At 44.7% G+C, this 20,922-nt stretch overlaps 1 pseudogene; it reads right to left on the reverse strand.

The window, feature by feature from the left end:
• Positions 1-6,519: 6,519 nt before the first annotated feature.
• On the reverse strand, positions 6,520-6,637 carry LOC126238687 (5S ribosomal RNA; annotated as a pseudogene).
• Positions 6,638-20,922: the final 14,285 nt, after the last annotated feature.

Genomic DNA, 20,922 nt, shown 5'->3' on the forward strand with positions numbered 1-20,922 from the left:
GTCCACTGTTCAAAGGGCTGTCAATGCAAACAAGAGGTGACCGAGACGTGTAACCAATGGCACCCCATACCATCACGCCGAGTTATACGCCAGTATGGCGGTGACGAATAGACACTTCTAAATGTGCGTTCACCGCGATGTCGCCAAATCCGGATGCGAACATCATGATGCTGTAAACAGAACCTGGATTCAGCCGAAAAAATGACGTTTTGCCATTCGTGCACCCAGGTTCGTCGTTGAGTACACCATTGCAGGCACTCCTGTCTGTGATGCAGCGTGAAGGTGTAACCGCAGCCACGGTCTCCGAGCTGATAGTCCATGCTGCTGCAAACGTCGTCGAACTGTTCGTGCAGATGGTTGTTGTCTTGCAAATGTCCCCATCTGTTGACTCAGGTATCGAGACGTGGCTGCACGATTCGTTACAGCCATGCGGATAAGATGCCTGTCATCTCGACTGCTAGTGATACGAGGCTGTTGGGATCCAGCACGGCGTTCCGCATTACCGTCCTGAACCCACCGATTCCATATTCTGCTAACAGTCATTGGATTTCGACCAATGCGAGCTGCAATGTCGCGATAGGATAAACCGCAATCGCGATAGGCTACAATTCGACCTTTATCAAAGTCGGAAACGTGATGGTACGCATTTCTCCTCCTTACACGAGAGATCACAACAACGTTTCACCAGGCAACGCCGGTCAACTGCTGTTTGTGTATGAGAAATCGGTTGGAAACTTTCCTCGTGTTAGCACGTTGTAGGTGTCGCCACCGGCGCCAACCTAGTGTGAATGGTCTGAAAAGCTAATCACTTGCATATCACAGCATCTTCTTCCTGTCGGTTAAATTTCGCGTCCGTAGCACGTCATCTTCGTTGTGTAGCAATTTTAATGGCCAGTAGTGTAGAAAACAGGCAGGCCACCAATAACAACAGCTTCAGTAAAATAACCAAATAGAAAACAGGCAGGACTTCTTTACTCGAAAGATTAATCATGTGAGAGTACATATGCAATTTAATAAATAATAACAAAACTTGGCTTTTGTTATCACACCATAAAATACTCAAGGACAAATGAATTACAATTTCAGTCAATTCATTCTCGTTGTCGAAAACTACCACACAATAACAACGTACACCAAGTGTAAGAGAAAATGAACCTGTGGTCACCAATCACCATAGGTCACAAAACACAACCACTGGTGCCCACTGCATCACTTTAACGGTATCCTATCACGCGCTATGCTCTGTATGTGCCAAATCATCAGCCCAAACTAGTTATTTTTCGCACAGAAGGGCCTAAATACCTTAGCACGGCTCGCGATAGACACATTCTGAAGTAAGCCAGCTTAACAGCTCTAAATCTGCATAGACACCACTTACGCTACGTTTCTAATCAGTACACTATCCTAATGGAGCGTGGTGAACTCAGGTCCAACTTAGAATACTTTTAATTTAATTAAACACAACACTGGCAAACAGTATCAAAAGTTCACGCCGATTGCGTTTTATCAAATTACAGATGAAAACTTTGCGCGCACTGAATGTGTGAAACACACTTCCTTGTATATTTCACCGGGACACATAGGCGTGTAATTCTTTCACATGTACGGGCGCTACCATCCGTTTTTATCGCCGTGGCGCCAAAAAAAAAAAAAAAAAGTCTGGACAAAGATATCAAATACAATCTACCACGACCAGCACACACACACACGTAAAATCAGTAATCACATTCCACCATAGGAGTGTAAAACGTGACTGCAGGACACTAATAACATTGAACATACAGAGAGAGAGTGAACGACCCAGGGCTTGTTATTAGCCTCAAGCCAGACACGGAGTAACAGCAATACCATGCGTCAACGTTGAAACAGCTGAGGTAGGCTGTACTCCGCTCTAGGGCGTGGCATCAGGTGCAGAAAACACTGACCTTGTTCCGCGCCTGTCGATGGTACACAGGATTCGTTCTGACGAAATTTTGTGCAATGTGTGTAAAAGGACTACCTTTACAAATGTTTAGATGCGTCAGATAATTTTGAAACAAAGTACTTTGGACAGGAAAACGAAGGACACAAACACTTAATTCTGTAAGCGGCGTAGTCCTCGGAAGTTAGTAGCCACAAAAGCCTCCAGGTATACCACCGGAGACGCGCCGCGTAGCCGCGTGGTCTCGGACGCCTTGCCACGGCTAGCGCGGATCTCCCCCCCAGCCCCCCCCCCCACCACCCCGCCGTCGGAGAAGGTTCGAGTCCTCCCTCGTCCCACGGGCATGGGTGTGTGTGTGTTGTCCTTAGCGTAAGTTAAAGTTAGATTAAGTAGTGTGTAAGACCTCAGCAGTTTGGTCCCATAGGAACTTACCATCACAACCCGTTGCCACCTGACGTGAAGAACTTGATGGCATGTTACACGCTTATAGAGATGGTGGAACACATTGTGGTTCTTATTTTAACAGTTTTCGTAATCGTTATTTAAATTCCAGCCATTTTGGCCTCATTTCTCAGTTCTGTTTCAAACGCACTTTCTATATCCGTTCCATTCTGAAGGAGTACTGACAGCCCATAGCTGTTGGCAAAATGTTTCAATGGTAAAAACGTTTTCAGTATTCCAACCATACTGTCACTGAGGTCCTTGGAGACTCCTACAGTAGTATCTAAAGTGGTTTGTTTTATCATCTACATAATTATTTCTCCGCATCCTATACAAATTCTTCTCATCGCTGTTATTGCAAAGCAATGGTATAATAGCCACACCTTTCGAAGATAAAGAAAACACAAACACACACAAAACAACAAAAAACACAGAAAGGGAGGCAGAGAGAGAGAGAGAGAGAGAGAGAGAGAGAGAGAGAGAGTGAGTGAGGGAGAGAGAGAGAGAAATCGTACATTACGAGATTGAGGTTAACGAAAAGGTGTATGATAATACAACCATCAATGCATTTCAAGCGAATTGCTGTGTAAGTTCATAGTTTCCTTGTGCACTACTTTATCAAAAACCGACGTTTTCCCAAATCATGGTTACGTCACACCAACAATAATGACTAGTTTCACAAAAGAGTAACCAACTGAAAATTAAATATTGGCCGCTGATTTATAGAATTTATGCTTTTACCTAAACCAGATTACAACGATTTACAATCTATCAGCGTCACAAGCGTGCTTTAGATGTTGGTAGCCCTGTATGACAAAAACTGACCTGAGTTGTAAAAATATTTCTTAGCTGGTGAACGTCGTAAATTCTGGTCTTCATCAAGCGCGAAGTGTTTAAAACACGGCACTGTTTTTAATTTTTAATCGGGCAAAGCATAATCACAATATGCAGCCGTGTGTACAATTATCTCGCTGTGTTGTGTGCCCCAAGCATTAAAGATCTACTTCTTTATTATGATTGTGCGGCGCGTGAGCGAAATGAAACTAAATGAGTTCCAAAGTTTTAATAGCTTCACGCTAGATTACGAGCGACTTTTATTGCACCCTTCTCCGATGCAAATACTTTTAACGACCCCACATCATTAACGTTTTTGCAGCTCTAAAGCATTTGATTAAAATCAACCCTAAATAATTACAGAGCATTTAGAAAACAAAAAAGGAGGGATTACCTTTGCACATGACAGAAACAATCAAATGAATGTACAGGGGTTCGGAAACAGCAACTGCTGGTAGTGAAGTTTAAGAAAAAAACAGTTTTAGGTATCACAGAAATGTGCTGTTTGTCTTAAAAACATCTGAGTTAAAATGCGACTGGTGCAGTAGACTGAAAATACTCGCTGAATTTGTGTAATGTATGATGACTGTTTCATATGCTAGCAACCAAGTAATAATTACTGACAGTGAAAAACGCCTTGAAAAGGCCTAGAAGTGGCCGTACGGTTCTAGGCGCTGCAGTCTGGAACCGCGAGACCGCTACGGTCGCAGGTTCGAATCCTGCCTCGGGCATTGATGTGTGTGATGTCCTTAGGTTAGTTAGGTTTAACTAGTTCTAAGTTCTAGGGGACTAATGACCTTAGAAGTTGAGTCCCATAGTGCTCAGAACCATTTTGAAAAGGCCTCTTACGATTTTAACATTATAACTAATCAGGATCATTCTAGTGCTGTAAACAATCTTTCTAAAGCTATAGCAAATAATAATCAGATCGAATTGCGTGTAAAACAAAAGTGAAAGAAACAAATAGGAAAGGCCTATCCATGCAACTGCAGGTTCCAGTTGCATTAATGTGACCAGCGCCTATGTTCGACATCAACGTGTAATACACTACTGGCCATTAAAATTGCTACACAACGAAGATGACGTGCTACAGACGCGAGATTTAACCGACAGGAAGTAGATGCTGTGATATGCAAATGATTAGCTTTTCAGACCATTCACACTAGGTTGGCGCCGGTGGCGACACCTACAACGTGCTGATATGAGGAAAGTTTCCAACCGATTTCTCATACACAAACAGCAGTTGACCGGCGTTGCCTGGTGAAACATTGTTGTGATGCCTCGTGTAAGGAGGAGAAATGCGTACCATCACGTGTCCGACTTTGATAAAGGTCGGATTGTAGCCTATCGCGATTGCTGTTTATTGTATGGCGACATTGCTGCTCGCGTTGGTCGAGATCCAATGACTGTTAGCAGAATATGGAATCGGTGGGTTCAGGGGGGTAATACGGAACGCCGTGCTGGACCCCAACGGCCTCATATCACTAGCAGTCGAGATGACAGGCATTTTATCCGCATGACTGTAACGGATCGTGCAGCCACGTCTCGATCCCTGAGTCAACAGATGGGGACGTTTGCTAGACAACAACCATCTGCACGAATAGTTCGACGACGTTTGCAGCAGCATGGACTATCAGCTCGGACACCATGGCTGCGGTTAGCCTTGACGCTGCATCACAAACAGGAGTGCCAGCGATGGTGTACTCAACGACGAACCTGGGTGCATTTTTTCGGATGAATCCAGGTATGATGGTCGCATCCGTGTTTGGCGACATCGTGGTGAACGTACATTGGAAGCGTGTATTCGTCATCGCCATATTGGCGTATCACCCGATGTGATGGTATGGTGTGCCATTGGTTACACGTCTCGGTCACCTCTTGTTCGCATTGACAGCACTTTGAACAGTGGACGTTACGTTTCAGATGTCTTACGACCCGTGGCTGTACCCTTCATTCGATCCCTGCGAAACCCTACATTTTAGCAGGATAATGCACGACCGCATGTTACAGGTCCTGTATCGGTCTTTCTGGATACAGAAAATGTTCGACTGCTGCCCTGGCCAACACATTTTCCAGATCAATCACCAATTGGAAACGTCTGGTCAATGGTGGCCGAGCAACTGGCTCGTCACAATACGCGTCACTACTGTTGATGAACTGTGGTATCGTGTTGAAGCTGCATGGGCAGCTGTACCTGTACACGCCATATAAGCTCTGTTTGACTCAATGCCCAGGCGTATCAAGGCCGTTACTACGGCCAGAGGTGATTGTTCTGGGTACTGATTTCTCAGGATCTATGCACCCAAATTGCGTGAAAATGTAATCACATGTCAGTTCTAGTATAATATATTTGTCCAATGAATACCCGTTTATCATCTGCAATGCTTCTTGTTGTAGCAATTTTAATGGCAAGTAGTGTACGTATTCATAAACGGCAGGTGGCATCTCTAGCAGTTGAGAGGATATAAAACGTGTCGGGGGAACGAAGAAAACAGTACAGTTGTTCTCGTAATGCGGGAACGGATCGATTTATCTGACGCCAGAAAGTGTGTGATCCTTGGCTTTCGGGCCAGGGGGGGCAGCATTTCCGAAACGGCCATGTTTGTAGCCAGTTCGCGTGCGGCCATGGTTAAGTATGCCGTGCGTGGCAAAATGGCGCTACGCAAAAGCGACGCAGAGGCAACTGTGGTGCATCATGGGCCATAGATGACAGGAGAGAACGACGGCTGTGGAGATGTGTACAGGCGAGTAGACGTGCAACTGCTGAGCAACTGATAGCCCAAATGAAACAAGGGGCTACCAATAGCGTCTCCCCGACAACCATTGTGCATATGAACCTCAGCAGCAGGCACCTGGCTGATGCACTCAGGCTGACTGCTGTTCGTGCCGATGAACGCAACTGAAAGTCCACTGCGTGGCGACAGGTGGTCTTTTAAAACGAATCACGTTGAATGCTCCATGGGCACAGACGACCGTTGATGTGGAGACGTGAAACGTCTGAAAGCAAACACCCTGCAATAATCGTCGGAAGGGTCCAGGACGGGGTGGGAGCATTATATATATATATATATATATATATATATATATATATATATATATATATATATATATATATATATATAACACTCCGTCTACAGGCCACAAGTGGCCCACCGGGACCATCCGACCGTCGTGTCATTCTCAGAGGAGTATGCGGATAGGAGGGGCGTGGGGTCAGCACACCGCTCTCCCGGTCGTTATGATGGTATTCTTGACCGAAGCCGCTACTATTCGCTCGAGTAGCTCCTCAATTGGCATTACGAGGCTGAGTGCACTCCGAAAAATGGCAACAGCGCATGGCAGCCCGGATGGTCACCCATCCAAGTGCCGACCACGCCCGACAGCGCTTAACTTCGGTGATCTCACGGGAACCGGTGGATCCAATGCGGCAAGGCCGTTGCCGCAGGGAGCATTATGGTATGGGGAATGTTTTCATGCCATTCCTTGGGTGATCTTGTCATTCTGGAAGTACAGAGTATGGATCAACACAAGCATATGCATCTGTCCTTGGGGATGTCCACGCATACATGCAGTTGTTTTTCCTCAGCAACACGGCACCTACCAGCAGGACAATGAAACATGTCACAGAGCTCGCAGCATATGTGCGTACCTCTGAGAGCACCAGAATGAGTTTACCGTTTTCCCCGGGGTACAAAATTTTCCGGATTTAAACACAATTGGAAATCTGTGACACCACCTCGATTAGGCTGTTTGCGTCATGGATCTTCAACCGAGAAATCTAGCGCCGACTATGGTACTGGAGTCGGTATGGCTCCATATCTTTGTTGGTATCTTCCAGACCTTACTTACTATCTTGCTGCACATCTCGCAGTTTCCTAGGTACCAAATTTTCCGGATTTAAAACCAATCTGTAATCTGCGGCACCACCTCGATTGGGCTGTTGGCGTCATGGATCTTCAACCGAGAAATCTAGCGCCGACTATGGTACTGGAGTCGGTATGGGTCCATATCTTTGTTTTTATCATTCAGAACCTCACTGACTATCTTACTGCATATCTCGCAGTTTCCTAGGTACCAATTTTTCCCGGATTTAAAACCAATCTGTAATCTGTGGCACCACCTCGATTGGGCTGTTGGCGTCATGGATTTTCAACCGAGAAATGTAGTGCCGACTATGGTACTGGATCCGGTATGGCTCCATATCTTTCTTGGTATCTTCCAGAACCTCACTGACTATCTTACTGCATATCTCGCAGCTTCCTAGGTACCAAATTCCGCAGATTTAAAGCCAATCTGTAATCTGTGGCACCACCTCGATTGGGCTGTTGGCGTCATGGCTGGTTCAAATGGTTCAAATGGCTCTGAGCACTAAGGGACTTAACATCTATGGTCATAATTCCCTTAGAACTTAGAACTACTTAAACCTAACTAACCTAAGGACAGCACACAACACCCAGTCACCACGAGGCAGAGAAAGTCCCTGACCCCGCCGGGAATAGAACCCGGGAACCCGGGCGTGGTAAGCGAGAACGCTACCGCACGACGACGAGATGCGGACTGGCGTCATGGATCTTCAACCGAGAAATCTAGCGCCGACTATGGTACTGGAGTCGGTATGGCTCCATATCTTTTTTGGTATCTTTCAGAACCTCACCGACTATCTTACTGCACATCTCGCAGTTTCCTAGGTACCAAATTTTCCGGATTTAAAACCAATCTGTAATCTGTTGCACCACCTCGATTGGGCTGTTGGCGACATGGAGAGTCAACTGAGAAATCTAGCGCCGACTATGGTACTGGAGCCGGTATGGCTCCATATCTTTGTTTTTACCTTCCAGAACCTCACTGACTATCTTACTGCTCATCTCGCAGTTTCCTAGGTACCAATTTTTCCCGGATTTAAAACCAATCTGTAATCTGTGGCACCACCTCGATTGGGCTGTTGGCGTCATGGATCTTAAACCGAGAAATCTAGCGCCGACTATGGTACTGGAGTCGGAATGGCTCCATATCTTTGTTGGTATCTTCCAGAACCTAACCGAGTATCTCACTACACATCTCGCAGTTTCCTAGGTACCAAATTTCCCGGATTTAAAACCAATCAGTAATGTGCGGCACCATCTCGCTTGGGCTGTTGGCGACATGGATCGTCAACCGAGAAATCTAGTTCCGACTATGGTACTGGAGCCTGGGATGGCTCCATATCTTTTTTGGTATCTTCCAGAACCTCACTGACTATCTTACTGCATATCTCGCAGCTTCCTAGGTACCAAATTCCTCAGATTTAAAGCCAATCTGTAATCTGTGGCACCACCTCGATTGGGTTGTTGGCGTCATGGCTGGTTCAAATGGCTCTGAGCACTATGGGACGTAACATCTATGGCCATCAGCCTCTTAGAACTTAGAACTACTTAAACCTAACTAACCTAAGGACAGCACACAACACCCAGTCACCACGAGGCAGAGAAATTCCCTGACCCCGCCGGGAATAGAACCCGGGAACCCGGGCGTGGTAAGCGAGAACGCTACCGCACGACGACGAGATGCGGACTGGCGTCATGGATCTTCAACCGAGAAATCTAGCGCCGACTATGGTACTGGAGTCGATATGGCTCCATATCTTTGTTGGTATCTTCCAGACCTTACTTACTATCTTGCTGCACATCTCCCGGATTTAAAACCAATCTGTAATCTGTGGCACCGCCTCGTTTGGGCTGTTGGCGTCATGGATCATCAACCGAGAAATCTAGTGCCGACTATGGTACTGGAGTCGGTATGGCTCCATATCTTTGTTGGTATCTTCCACAACCTCACCGACTATCTTACTGCACATCTCGCAGTTTCCTAGGTACCAAGTTTTCCCGGATATGAAACCAATCTGTAATCTGTGGCACCACCTCGATTGGGCTGTTGGCGTCATGGAACTTCAACCGAGAAATCTAGCGCCGACTATATTACTGGAGTCGGTATGGCTCCATATCTTTGTTGGTATCTTCCAGAACCTCACTGACTACCTTACTGCACATCTCGCAGCTTCCTGGCTGTATTCTAGCTTATGACAGGTGGTCACATTAATGTGACTGGAGCGTGTATTTACATGAAAAGTAAGCAGCTACTGAGAACGTAGTGTGGCACGGTTGTGACCTGTCCTTGATGTGCATTAAGCAGACAGTAAGAGAAACCAAGGAAAAGTTAGGAAATTGAATTAAAGTTCAAGGAGAAGAAATAAAAACTTCGGATTGCCGATGACACTGTAATTCTGCGAAAGACGGCGAAGGCCTAGTGGGAAGAACAGTTCAATGTAATAGATAGTGTCTTGAAAAGAGGTTATAAGGTGGACGTCGAAAAAAGTAAAAGAAGGTCATGGAATGTAGCATGAAGTTAGGCGAGGGTGAAGAAATTTGATTAGTAAATTAGACACTAAAAGTGCACAACATCTTTTTTTTTAAGCAGGAAGATTACTGACGATTGCCGAACTTGAGAGAGAATGTAGACTAACAGTGACAAGGAGAGCGTCCCTAATGTAGAGAAAATTACAATATCTAACACAGATATAAATGTTAGGCAGTCTTTTCTGAGTGTATTGAGAAGAAGTTTTGTGTTGCACAGAAGTGAAAAATGAACTAAAAGCATTTCAGTAAAGGAGATAATAGAAGCGTTTGAAATTATATCGTATAACTAATGAGGAGTCACTGTATCGAAGTGAGGAAATAAGAAATTTGTGACACAGTTTGACTAAAAGAAGGAATAGGTTCACAGGACACTTCCTGATGCATGAAGAAATCGTCAGTTGGTAATGGAAGGAATTGTTGTTAGTAAAATGTGTAGAAGGAGGCCAAGGTTTGAGTACATCAAGCAGGTTTAAGCGGATGTATGTTGCACTGCTAACACATAGATGAAGATCCTTGCACAATGTAGAATAGCATGGAGAACTCCGTCAAACCAGTAAATTGGAAATTTGTGGTGAGGTCTTATGGGACCAAACTGCTGATGTCATCGGTCCCTAAGCCTACACACCACTTAATCTAACTTTAACTAACTTACGCTATGGACGACACACACACACATGCCCGAGGGAGGACTCGAACCTCCGACGGGGGAAGCCGCACGGACTGTGACAACACGCCCCCTAGACCGCGAGGCTACCTTGCGCGGTGTCAAACCAGTCCTCAGATTGAAGAGCGCAACAACAGCACTTGGGGTACCTCCCATGACTGCAAGAGGAACAGAACACTCGAAGTAACATAGGAATATTCAGCTAGGCTAACGATTCTCTGTGCACGGAAATTTAAAAAAGGTAGGAATAGAGAGCACCGTGCAATGTTAATTTTCCAGTAGTCCCTGTGTGGAAATAAGATACCGATCCTAAGATAATGGGTAGAACTAAGATATTAGAAAGCAGAAGTGACGTTTCCGATACAATACAGCAAAGAACTCAAGTAGATGGAGGCAAAGACGGTTAACTAATAACAGGAATTATAGAGGGAAGAAAAAAATCACTTTCAATGAGAAGCTGTATAACACTGCACCTTAGCACAAGTGTATTTGATTCCCATCTAAGAAACTAGCTGCCATAGGAAACTTCAAAAGATACGATACGATACGCGATTGGAGTTGTTGTTTTGTTCCGAACAACATAGGATAGCTGCTGTTATTTCTCGTTTCAAATCATCAATGGTGGCTGGGAGAGGTGGCCGAAACACCATATCCTTAACATACCCCCATAAGAAAAAATCGCAGGGGGTAAGATCAGGGCTTCTTGGAGGCCAGTGATGAAGTGCTCTGTCACGGGCTGCCTGGCGGCCGATCCATCGCCTCGGGTAGTTGACGTTCAGGTAGTTACGGACAGATAAGTGCCAATGTGGTGGCGCTCCATCCTGCTCAAATATGAATTGTTGTGCTTCTTGTTCGAGCTGAGGGAACAGCCAATTCTCTAACATCTCCAGATACTGTAGTCCAGTTACAGTAGCACCTTCGAAGAAAAAGGGACCAAAATCTTTCTTGGCTGAAATGGCACAGAAAACGTTCACCTTAGGCGAGTCACGTTCATACTGAGTTGTTTCCCGCAGATTCTCAGTGCCCCATATACAGACATTGTGACGGTTGACTTTCCTGTTAGTGTGGAAAGTTGCTTCATCACTAAACACAATATTTGAAACGAAAGATTCATCTGTTTCCATTTGAGCAAGGATAAAATCACAGAAATCGATTCTTTTAATCTTATCAGCTGCAGACAGTGCTTGAACCAATTTCAGACGATAAGGTTTCATAACTAACCTTTTTCGTAGGACTCTCCATACAGTTGATTGTGGAATTTGCAGCTCTCTGCTAGCTCTGCGAGTCGATTTTCCTGGGCTGCGAACAAATGCTTGCTGGATGCGTGCTACATTTTCATCACTCGTTCTCGGCCGTCCAGAACTTTTCCCTTTGGACAAACACCCATTCTCTGTAAACTGTTTATACCAACGTTTAATACACCACCTATCAGGAGGTTTAACACCATACTTCGTTCGAAATGCACGCTGAACAACTGTCGTCGATTCACTTCTGCCGTACTCAATAACACAAAAAGCTTTCTGTTGAGCGGTCGCCATCTTAGCATCAACTGACGCTGACGCCTAGTCAACAGCGCCTCAAGCGAACAAATGTACAACTAAATGAAACTTTATAGCTTCCTTAATTCGCCGACAGATAGTGCTTAGCTCTGCCTTTTGTCGTTGCAGAGTTTTAAATTCCTAAAGTTGTGGTATTCTTTTTGAATCACCATGTACATGGACACTAATTCACGGTGACCGACGCGGATATACACACTTCATCAGACACTCGGCCAACAGGTTGGACAAGATTTATGTCTCCCGAGGTCTTCGGGCAGCGACTATCAGTGCCGAGCTGTGGCCCACTTCATTCACCGACCACCAGGCCTTCATCTGCGCCGTGACTCTGCAGACGAGCCGTAGTAGAGGACCCTGGACTTTTAAGTGAACATTCTCCGGGAAGAGGCTTGTCGTGTAGCTGTCACTGATACCTGGCACAAATGTGTGCGACGGCGTCATACATATAATTCCACGACACGATGGTGGACACACTGCGCCAAACCAGCTCTTCGCGCATGCTCATGTCGTATGGACGAGACGGGGCGCTTTTGCTCCGATCGACCTCTGAGGTTTAGTACACGGTCTTGCGAGAACTAGAGTCGCAACAACCTTCGCCAGAGCGCCAAACGGCCGTCCACCGGACACAGCAACGTCTTCTCCATATCACAGCTGACTGATCGGACGGCATGCGGGTTTGAGCGAGACTGCAAGATTCCATCCCAGAGGAACAAGCTTCTCTTTATCATATCATCAGAGAACGGACATCGTAAGAGGCGACTCATCACGGCAGTTATTTCGGCGGACGGGGAACGTGCAGAGACACGCAACGCCATCTCCCGTGTCCGCACAGACTATTACCGCAGTCTCTATATAGCAGGTCAATGGCCTGACTATGACGTTGGGGACGTCCTGCACGACCTTCCACCTTCGGGTAGGGCGCAAGGCGATGCCATATTCTTGGAGGCCGTCATGTGGGAAGAAACGCGCATGCCTCTTTCATCGGGCACGAGAAACAAATCCCCTGGACTTGATGGTCTTTTGAATTTTATAGCACCTTTTCTGACCTGATGGGGGAAGTTTGGTGGCAAATGTGCTGCGAACTCCTGGATGATCCACTCTTTCGCGTCCCTCGCCTCCCCCCCCCTCCTCCCCCCCTCCACCCCCCCCCCCCCCCCCGTCGCCAACGAAGTTTTTGGAGAGCGTGATCGTCCCTGCTCTGCCAAAACGAAATTCGCAATTCACCCGCACAGTTCGTGCTCGCCTCCTCGCTGTTGTCAAAGATGCCATTCATGCCGACTTAACACGTGTGGGAGGTGGCAGTAATATACACACGGCATTGAGCTCTTATAGAGATATGGTGGCGCTCATGTCGGCATGCCGCTTAGAAGATGCCCTCGTGGCAGTTGACCTAGACCACGCATTTGACCGAGTTGAGCACCACTTCTTGCAGACTGTCTTAGAGAAGATGGGAATGTCTCCAATATCGGGAGGTGTGGTTCTCCGTCTCATACATGGAGTCCCCTTCCACAGTTTTGCTCAATGGCTACCGCTCGTCACCGTTCACTATTGATCGCTCAGTGCGACAAGGATGTCCTGTGCCAGCCCCTCTCTTTGCCGTTGCCCTCGAGCCTGCACTTCATGGTCTACGACAGCGTTTGGAGGGCATTCGCAATATGACTTTTAAATGTTATTCCTACGCGGACGATGTAATTTCCTTGGCGAGGTCGGCAGAAGATATTGTAAGGGGCCAGATTTTGTAATACATTTCATGAAAAATGACATGAAATGATTATCACATGTAGAACACTTTGTATCTTTGATACCACTGAACCAAAGATGTTGCCTGAATGGCAGAATCGATTGTAAGTAGGGGCGCGCGGAGTGCAGTAGCAGTTCCCGTTGCACTCTGTTAAAGATAAGATGTAAGACTTTAAGCTAGTGGCTAGCTGTGCGAATTTAGCTGTTGGCCTATGGACACAGCATAATACAGTTTTGTAAGGTAATGAAATTTTGTATACTTAGTTTTAAGTATGCAGCAACGCAATGTGGATCTTGCTAATTTTACAGTAGTGACCCTTCAATGTAGGAACGAAGTATTTATCGTCAGGTTTAATGTATAGGTTGATTTGGTATACAGGGTTGTAATCCTGGTACAGACAAGTTAAATTTTGGAATCTATTTTGTTACACGATGTTAGACTTTTTGTCATGTAACAATCCAAGTGTGTTTAATCACGTCAGTAAGTGAGAATTGTAGAACAATTGAGAAGTTCACTGATTTTGAAGTTAATGTAAAATGTTTCATATTAGATTTAGTGAAGGAAAAACTTTATTTTGAATACAATTTTCGAACTGAAGCATTCGGTCTTAGCATATCCCGGTATCAGTACCTCATCCTCTTCCATGTCGTGTTTGTTTAAATCCTATGGGTATTTTTTAAAAAGAAATGATTTTTCAATCAGAGTCAGAAAGGTACTAACGTGCCAGAATCAGAAAAGTATTAATGTTTGTAACAGTTTCAATGCGGGCAGCATTGCACAGCTCTGAACCAATATCCAAAATTATCATTGAACATTTGCAAAGTTATTCATTTACCACTAATCTACTGACATTATTTGTAGGAAGCTATTTTAGGCCGTCATTGCACTTCACTGAGCCAAGATTGAATATTTTGTATGCCAGCTGTAGAGAGAACAGTATACTAAGATCCGCACTGCGTCGCTGCATACTTAAAACTAAGTATACAAAATTTTATTACCTTACAAAACTGTATTATACTGTGTCATTGGCCAACACTTAAATTCTCACAGCTAGCCACTAGCTTAAAGTCTTGCATCCTACCTTTAACAGAGTGCAACGGCAACTCTTACTGCGCTCCGCGCGTTCCTACTTACAATCGGTTCTGCCACTCAGGCGACGTCTTTGGTTCAGTGGTGTCGAAGATATAATCTCTTCTACATGTGATAACCATTTCATGTAATTTTTCGTGAAATATATTACAAAATCGGGCTCCACGTACAAGTGGGCCCCTGACAATATATGTACGGCGATCACGTGGTTTCAGCGATACGACGAGGTGGCCGGGAGCCGTATCAACCTGCGGAAGTCGCACTACGTGGATGTGGGCAGAGGATTGAATATGAGTACACCACTACTCGTTACCAAGATCCCGGTGACGAAATGTTTTGGAGTGACCTTCCGTGGGAATGTGCAGCGTACAGCAGCAGACACGTATCGCAGGCTACTTAATGTGATTCGCACGCAAGTTCGTCTCCATACCTTTAGAACTCTTGACTTGATCATTTTGTCAACGGTCTACCTCGCTCCGAAAATTAATCATTACGTACACGTTCTCCCAATGGCCGCTACCGTAGCTGACAAGTTCCAGGCGGCCTCAGGTCATATCGTCAGCTACGGCAGGGTGTTCAAGAATCGTTACTAGAGACTAATGTTGTCCACACGCACAGGCAGCATTACAATCATGAACGTGCAAAATAGGGCGCGAGCTCTGTTTCTGCGGACGATGCATCGCCTGCGTGCTTCGGACAAGGATACCCTCCCTGGTACACTGATGGAGGACGTGGCGCCTGAATCCCTCCGGCGGCACTGTCTCACATTGGCCGGCCGGTGTGGCCGTGCGGTTCTAGGCGCTTCAGTCTGGAACCGCGTGACCGCTACGGTCGCAGGTTCGAATCCTGCCTCGGGCATGGATGTGTGTGATGTCCTTAGGTTAGTTAGGTTTAAGTAGTTCTAAGTTCTAGGGGACTGATGACCACAGGTGTTAAGTCCCATAGTGCTCAGAGCTATTTGAACCATTTTGTCTCACATTGACACCTATCTCGTCGACAGGAGTTATCTAAAAAATGGTTCAAATGGCTCTGAGCACTATGGGACTCAACTGATGTGGTCATAAGTCCCCTAGAACTTAGAATTACTTAAACCTAACTAACCTAAGGACATCACACACATCCATGCCCGAGGCAGGATTCGAACCTGCGACCGTAGCGGTCTCGCGGTTCCAGACTGCAGCGCCTAGAACCGCGAGACCACCGCGGCCGGCAGGAGTTATCTATTGAATGTCCTGCCGACCACGTGGGCTCCTAGAACCAAGGACTTCTACCGCTGTTATCAATGGACACTGCCTGCTAATGTGATGAACGCCGATATCTGGCGGTTGGCTGGAGGCGGTTGTGGAGTAACATACACTTACCTTTCCTTCCCACCGTGATGAGGGCGCTGTGGTATGTGATAACGACTGAAAAATTCCCCACCCGACAACGTTTACCCGTGATACATCTTGCCGAGGGTCCTCTCTGCACCAGATGCGCCGCTGTCGACACCGATGTGCACCGTACCATTTGTGGCACGGCTGCCGACTACCGGCTCCTCACACGGCGCATGTTGGCGTTGTTGCTGCGACGGGCGCCTCTGTCAGTGGAGCCCACCGAACTGATCCATCACTTACTACCCTGCTACTCGTCATAACACCACGGTGTAGGTTAAGGGTACGGCACTGTAATACATTTTTAGTGAGAGCGGTGCAGGGTTATTAGGTTTCTGGCACTATTTATCGAGCAACTACACGGTTTTATGGCGCAAGGCGTCGTATGGTTTGCTCTTTGCGAATTACTTTGGGTCGTTGTTTACGCGCCCTCCAGATCACTGTGGTGTACCGGGTGTGAGAAGAGATTGAAATATAGCACATAATGGAGTGATAAGAGACATCAATGATAATTGTAGGATGTTTCACCCTCGTTGAACGAGAAGACGACCTGGACTATAGCTCGCGCTATTCGTCCACGTGACTCAGAGGGCCATAGACACGGGTTCCCAGGTAGATGCCGTGTCTCTTGACTTCCGCAGTCGTTTAATGAACAAAGTAAGAGCGTATGAACTATCAGACCAATTGTGTGATTGGATTGAAGAGTTCCTAGATAACAGAACGCAGCATGTCATTCTCAATGGAGAGAAGTCTTCCGAAGTAAGAGTGATTGCAGGCGTGCCTCAGGGGAGTGTCATAGGACCGTTGCTATTCACAATATACATAAATGACCTTGTGGATAACATCGGTAGTTCACTATTGAGGCTTTTTGCGGATGATGCTGTGGTATATCGAGAAGTTGTAACAATGGAAAATTGTACTGAAATGCAGGAGGATCTGCAGCGAATTGACGCATGGTGCAGGGAATGGCAATTGAATCTCAATGTAGACAAGTGTAATGTGCAGCGAATACATAGAAAGAAAAATCCCTTATCATTTATCTACAACATAGCAGGTCAGCAACTGGAAGCAGTTAATTCCATAAATTATCTGGGAGTAAGCATTAGGAGTGATTTAAAATGGAATGATCATATGAAGTTGATCGTCGGTAAAGGAGATGCCAGACTGAGATTAATTGGAACAATCCTAAGGAAATGCAATCCGAAAACAAAGGAAGTAGGTTACAGTACACGTGTTCGCCCTCTGCTTGAATACTGCTCAGCAGTGTAGGATCCGTACCAGATAGGATTGATAGAAGAGATAGAGAAGATCCAACGGAGAGCAGCGCGCTTCGTTACAGGATCATTTAGTGATCGCGAATGCTTTACGGAGATCATAGATAAACTCCAGTGGAAGACTCTGTAGGAGAGACGCTCAGTAGCTCGGTACGGGCTTTTGTTGAAGTTTCGAGAACATACCTTCACCGAGGAGTCAAGCAGTATATTGCGCCCTCCTACGTATATCTCGCGAAGAGACCATGAGGATAAAATCAGTGAGATTAGAGCTCACGCAGAGGCGTACGGACAATCTTTCTTTCCACGAACAGTGCGAGACTGCAATAGAGGGGAGAACCGATAGAGGTACTCAAGGTACCCTCCGCCACACACCGCCAGGAGGCTTGCGGAGTATGGATGTAGATGTAGATGTAGACATACCGCCGTCTGGCTGCCGTGGACACCCCTGGAAGAAGATTAAAAAAATAAAAATAAAACATAATAACCAAAAATGAAAAAATATAATAAAGTATTGTACCCTTTCCTTTATCCTTTTTTTAAAGAAAATGCTCGGAAGTGCATTTAATTTTTGTTCGTGAGTGGAGCTTGAAGTGGTGGCAAACAACCGTCCTACTTAGCTTTAAGGATGTAAGTGGCGGTGGCACTACCTTTATTTTTTGTTTTTAGGTTAGACAGGTTTTTGGGGTCCAACGCCTGAAATGGAAGAGGTCTAAGGAAGAAAATAAAAAGAAAACAAAACAAAAAATGTACTGTATGTGATTCTGCTCTGAGGCTAGATGAAATAAAATTCATTCTGTTCCGAAAAAGGCGACCGGACGCGATAAGTGGGACATCCGAGTTCGAGTCTCGGCCCAGCACAAATTTTCATTGTCGTCATTCCATTATACAGCTGGTGGTTGTCCATATTCACAACTACGAACACATTTCATTTACTGAAAAAAGGTAACTTTTCGACTGTGTACAGACAAAAATTTGGATTGCGCTAGTTTAAAAATCAGCAGCGATTACAAAATGTGTTCTACAAGAATAACTTTCCATGGTCCAGGAAATGTATCATCAAACAAAGAGTTCCTTTAAAAACAGGATAATGGAACTTTTGCTTGATGAATATCCCTCTACGTTAACCATTCTTCCGCTTACTGTATATGCAAGAAGTGAAAGTTTCATCTAAAGATGCCTACAAATGTCACATATTGTTTATTCCCATGACGTTCAGAGAATGTTTTACTGGACAGTGCAACCTTCGACACCCATCAGGAATAAATTGGCTTGCTTCCAGCTTCATAATCTGACAATTTTTAAATGTGAATACGAAACTGGAAATCACTAAGCTCCAGTTACCCTTTAAATTTGAAGGAGAAAACTGGCAATACTAATAAATGACAGCCGCTGATTTTTTGATAACTTTTAGCAACAAGAAAAGAAGACAGAATGCAGGCGGTGATGCCCCACGCATTTTACAATTACAAATCTCAAACGATAAACTCCCACAATATATACCCACATCGGTGAAAAACCGTTATCAGCAATAATCCGGATGGCAAATAAAACATAATTAAATCAACGACACGGAAAAATAATTGAACTAAATGAGAAACAATTGTGTGAGGAACAATGAAATCGATTATGTGTTTGTTTCACTAGTGTTTCTTCATGGAAGCGGATTCTGCGTAATGCCTATAATGAGTGAAAGACATATATACTTGAAGCAACGATGAAAGTTCTCATTTAATTCAAACCGTATAAAAATATGAAAAATAACTGAACACCGAAATAATTTTCGCAGGATTACAAGTTGAAAAATCTCGAAAGCGATGGACTTGGTCATTGTTGGAAAAAGCCAGAGGGTGTAAATTCTTTGAAAGTGAGGAAGACGTAGACCTCTTGGACTGAACTGTCCGGCATTGCTATTGCGTGGTGGCCACTAGTTTATGAATTTAAGAGTATAATATGAATATACGATACCTAACCACATTTAGTTGTCCATAGACGTTAAAACGCCATGTGTGGGTTTGTTTACGTGATGTATATAAGAAACATTGTTGGCAGGAATATTTGCCTGATTAATGGCGTGTAATGGCGAGCTGCACTCCCACAAAAAGTTCATCAAGAGGACTTTCTTTAAAGCGTAAGCGAACATTTAGAAACACTCCTAGAAAAATAAAGCTACTTCAATCTCTTTCTCTCTTATCACCCCCGCGCCCCCCAGACACAGATGCACACAAACACACAGGCCTCAACGGACCATTACCCCCTCTAAAATTCCCTCCTCCAGATCAATTCGGAAGAGATGCTGGGAAATAGCAAAGGGTGGGCGGTGTTAATTTCACCCTCGGGATACCATTCAATAACCATGCAGATGGGATGGAAATGCAGACAGTGGCATCTGCATTTTAATGAACAACATCACGTTGGAACGCGTCCCAATTTTTCCTAAGAAAACACTCGCTTTGTAACACAGACATGTGGTAGCTTCAAAATCCAGCGGACCACAAGCCTAAGAATTATTGAATACTAACTAAAACCTAAAATGATTTGTTGTATGTAATATATGACTGACCTCTACAGAAGAAAGATAATGCTTTAAATGAAACAACAAGTTTACTGTTACCAGTCACTGTTTTATTTATTTCCACGTCGCGTTTCGAAGGTTTAAACCTCCATCATCGGGTGGATTTACATTAGTAAGTATTACATTTGTGTGTGTGTTTTGTGTTACGATTTTTGGAGGAACTTGTGGCACTGCCTAGTGGAGAAACGAGACGCTATTTCAGAATATGGTTTAGGATTACTTTTGACGAAAAATTAAACTGATATCTAATGGTAAACATTACATAACTAAACTACAGTACCTTCAGTGATCACAGATTCCTTTTGCTGTCGTAACACATCACATGTATACTGCCACATTTGTAAACAAATATGGCGTCTGGAATCAGATGGGTGCAAGGTTCGTATAGCAGAAGTGAAGACATAATCGGAAAGTGCAAAGAATATACATCATAACAATATTATTACAGAATAATTGCTTTAAGCATTTGGCGGTGTTTGTTTTGAGATGTCAAATATATGTGTGTGTACTTCAGTTGGTATATAAATCCAATTCTGACAAGTTAAAACAGCAAACATTCGTACTCGTTTATACAATCAGGTGAAATGTTAAAATGGCTTGAACTTCATACTTATTGATAACAATTAGGTGAAATGTTACAGACTATAATTACAAATCATATTGGCTACAACAGTAAAATCATACATACATTACACTCTTTGATTGGGGTTAATAAACAGAGGGGCTGGAGGCAGAAGGAGAGGTAGAGAGAGAGAAAAAGTGTGTGTTTGTGTGTGTGTGTGTGTGTGTGTGTGTGTGTGTGTGTGAGTGAAAGGGAGAGGGAGAGGGAGAGAGAGAGAGAGAGAGAGAGAGAGATAGAGAAGTGTGATTATATGAGAGGAAACATTTACATGGCAAGGAGTCTTAAGATTGCATGTTGCATATATTAGCTGCCTAAAGGTTGGGGTAATACATTGGTTAATGCTATAAAATATGCAGATAGATATACATTTGTGCCAGTAGTTGATGTACATACAGATTTAAGCTGACAAGGGGTACAAGCTGTTGGTGTGATGAATTATCTGT

The sequence above is a fragment of the Schistocerca nitens genome, chromosome 2, assembly GCF_023898315.1.
Source record: "Schistocerca nitens isolate TAMUIC-IGC-003100 chromosome 2, iqSchNite1.1, whole genome shotgun sequence".
In the NCBI taxonomy this organism is placed as follows: Eukaryota; Metazoa; Arthropoda; class Insecta; order Orthoptera; family Acrididae; genus Schistocerca; species Schistocerca nitens.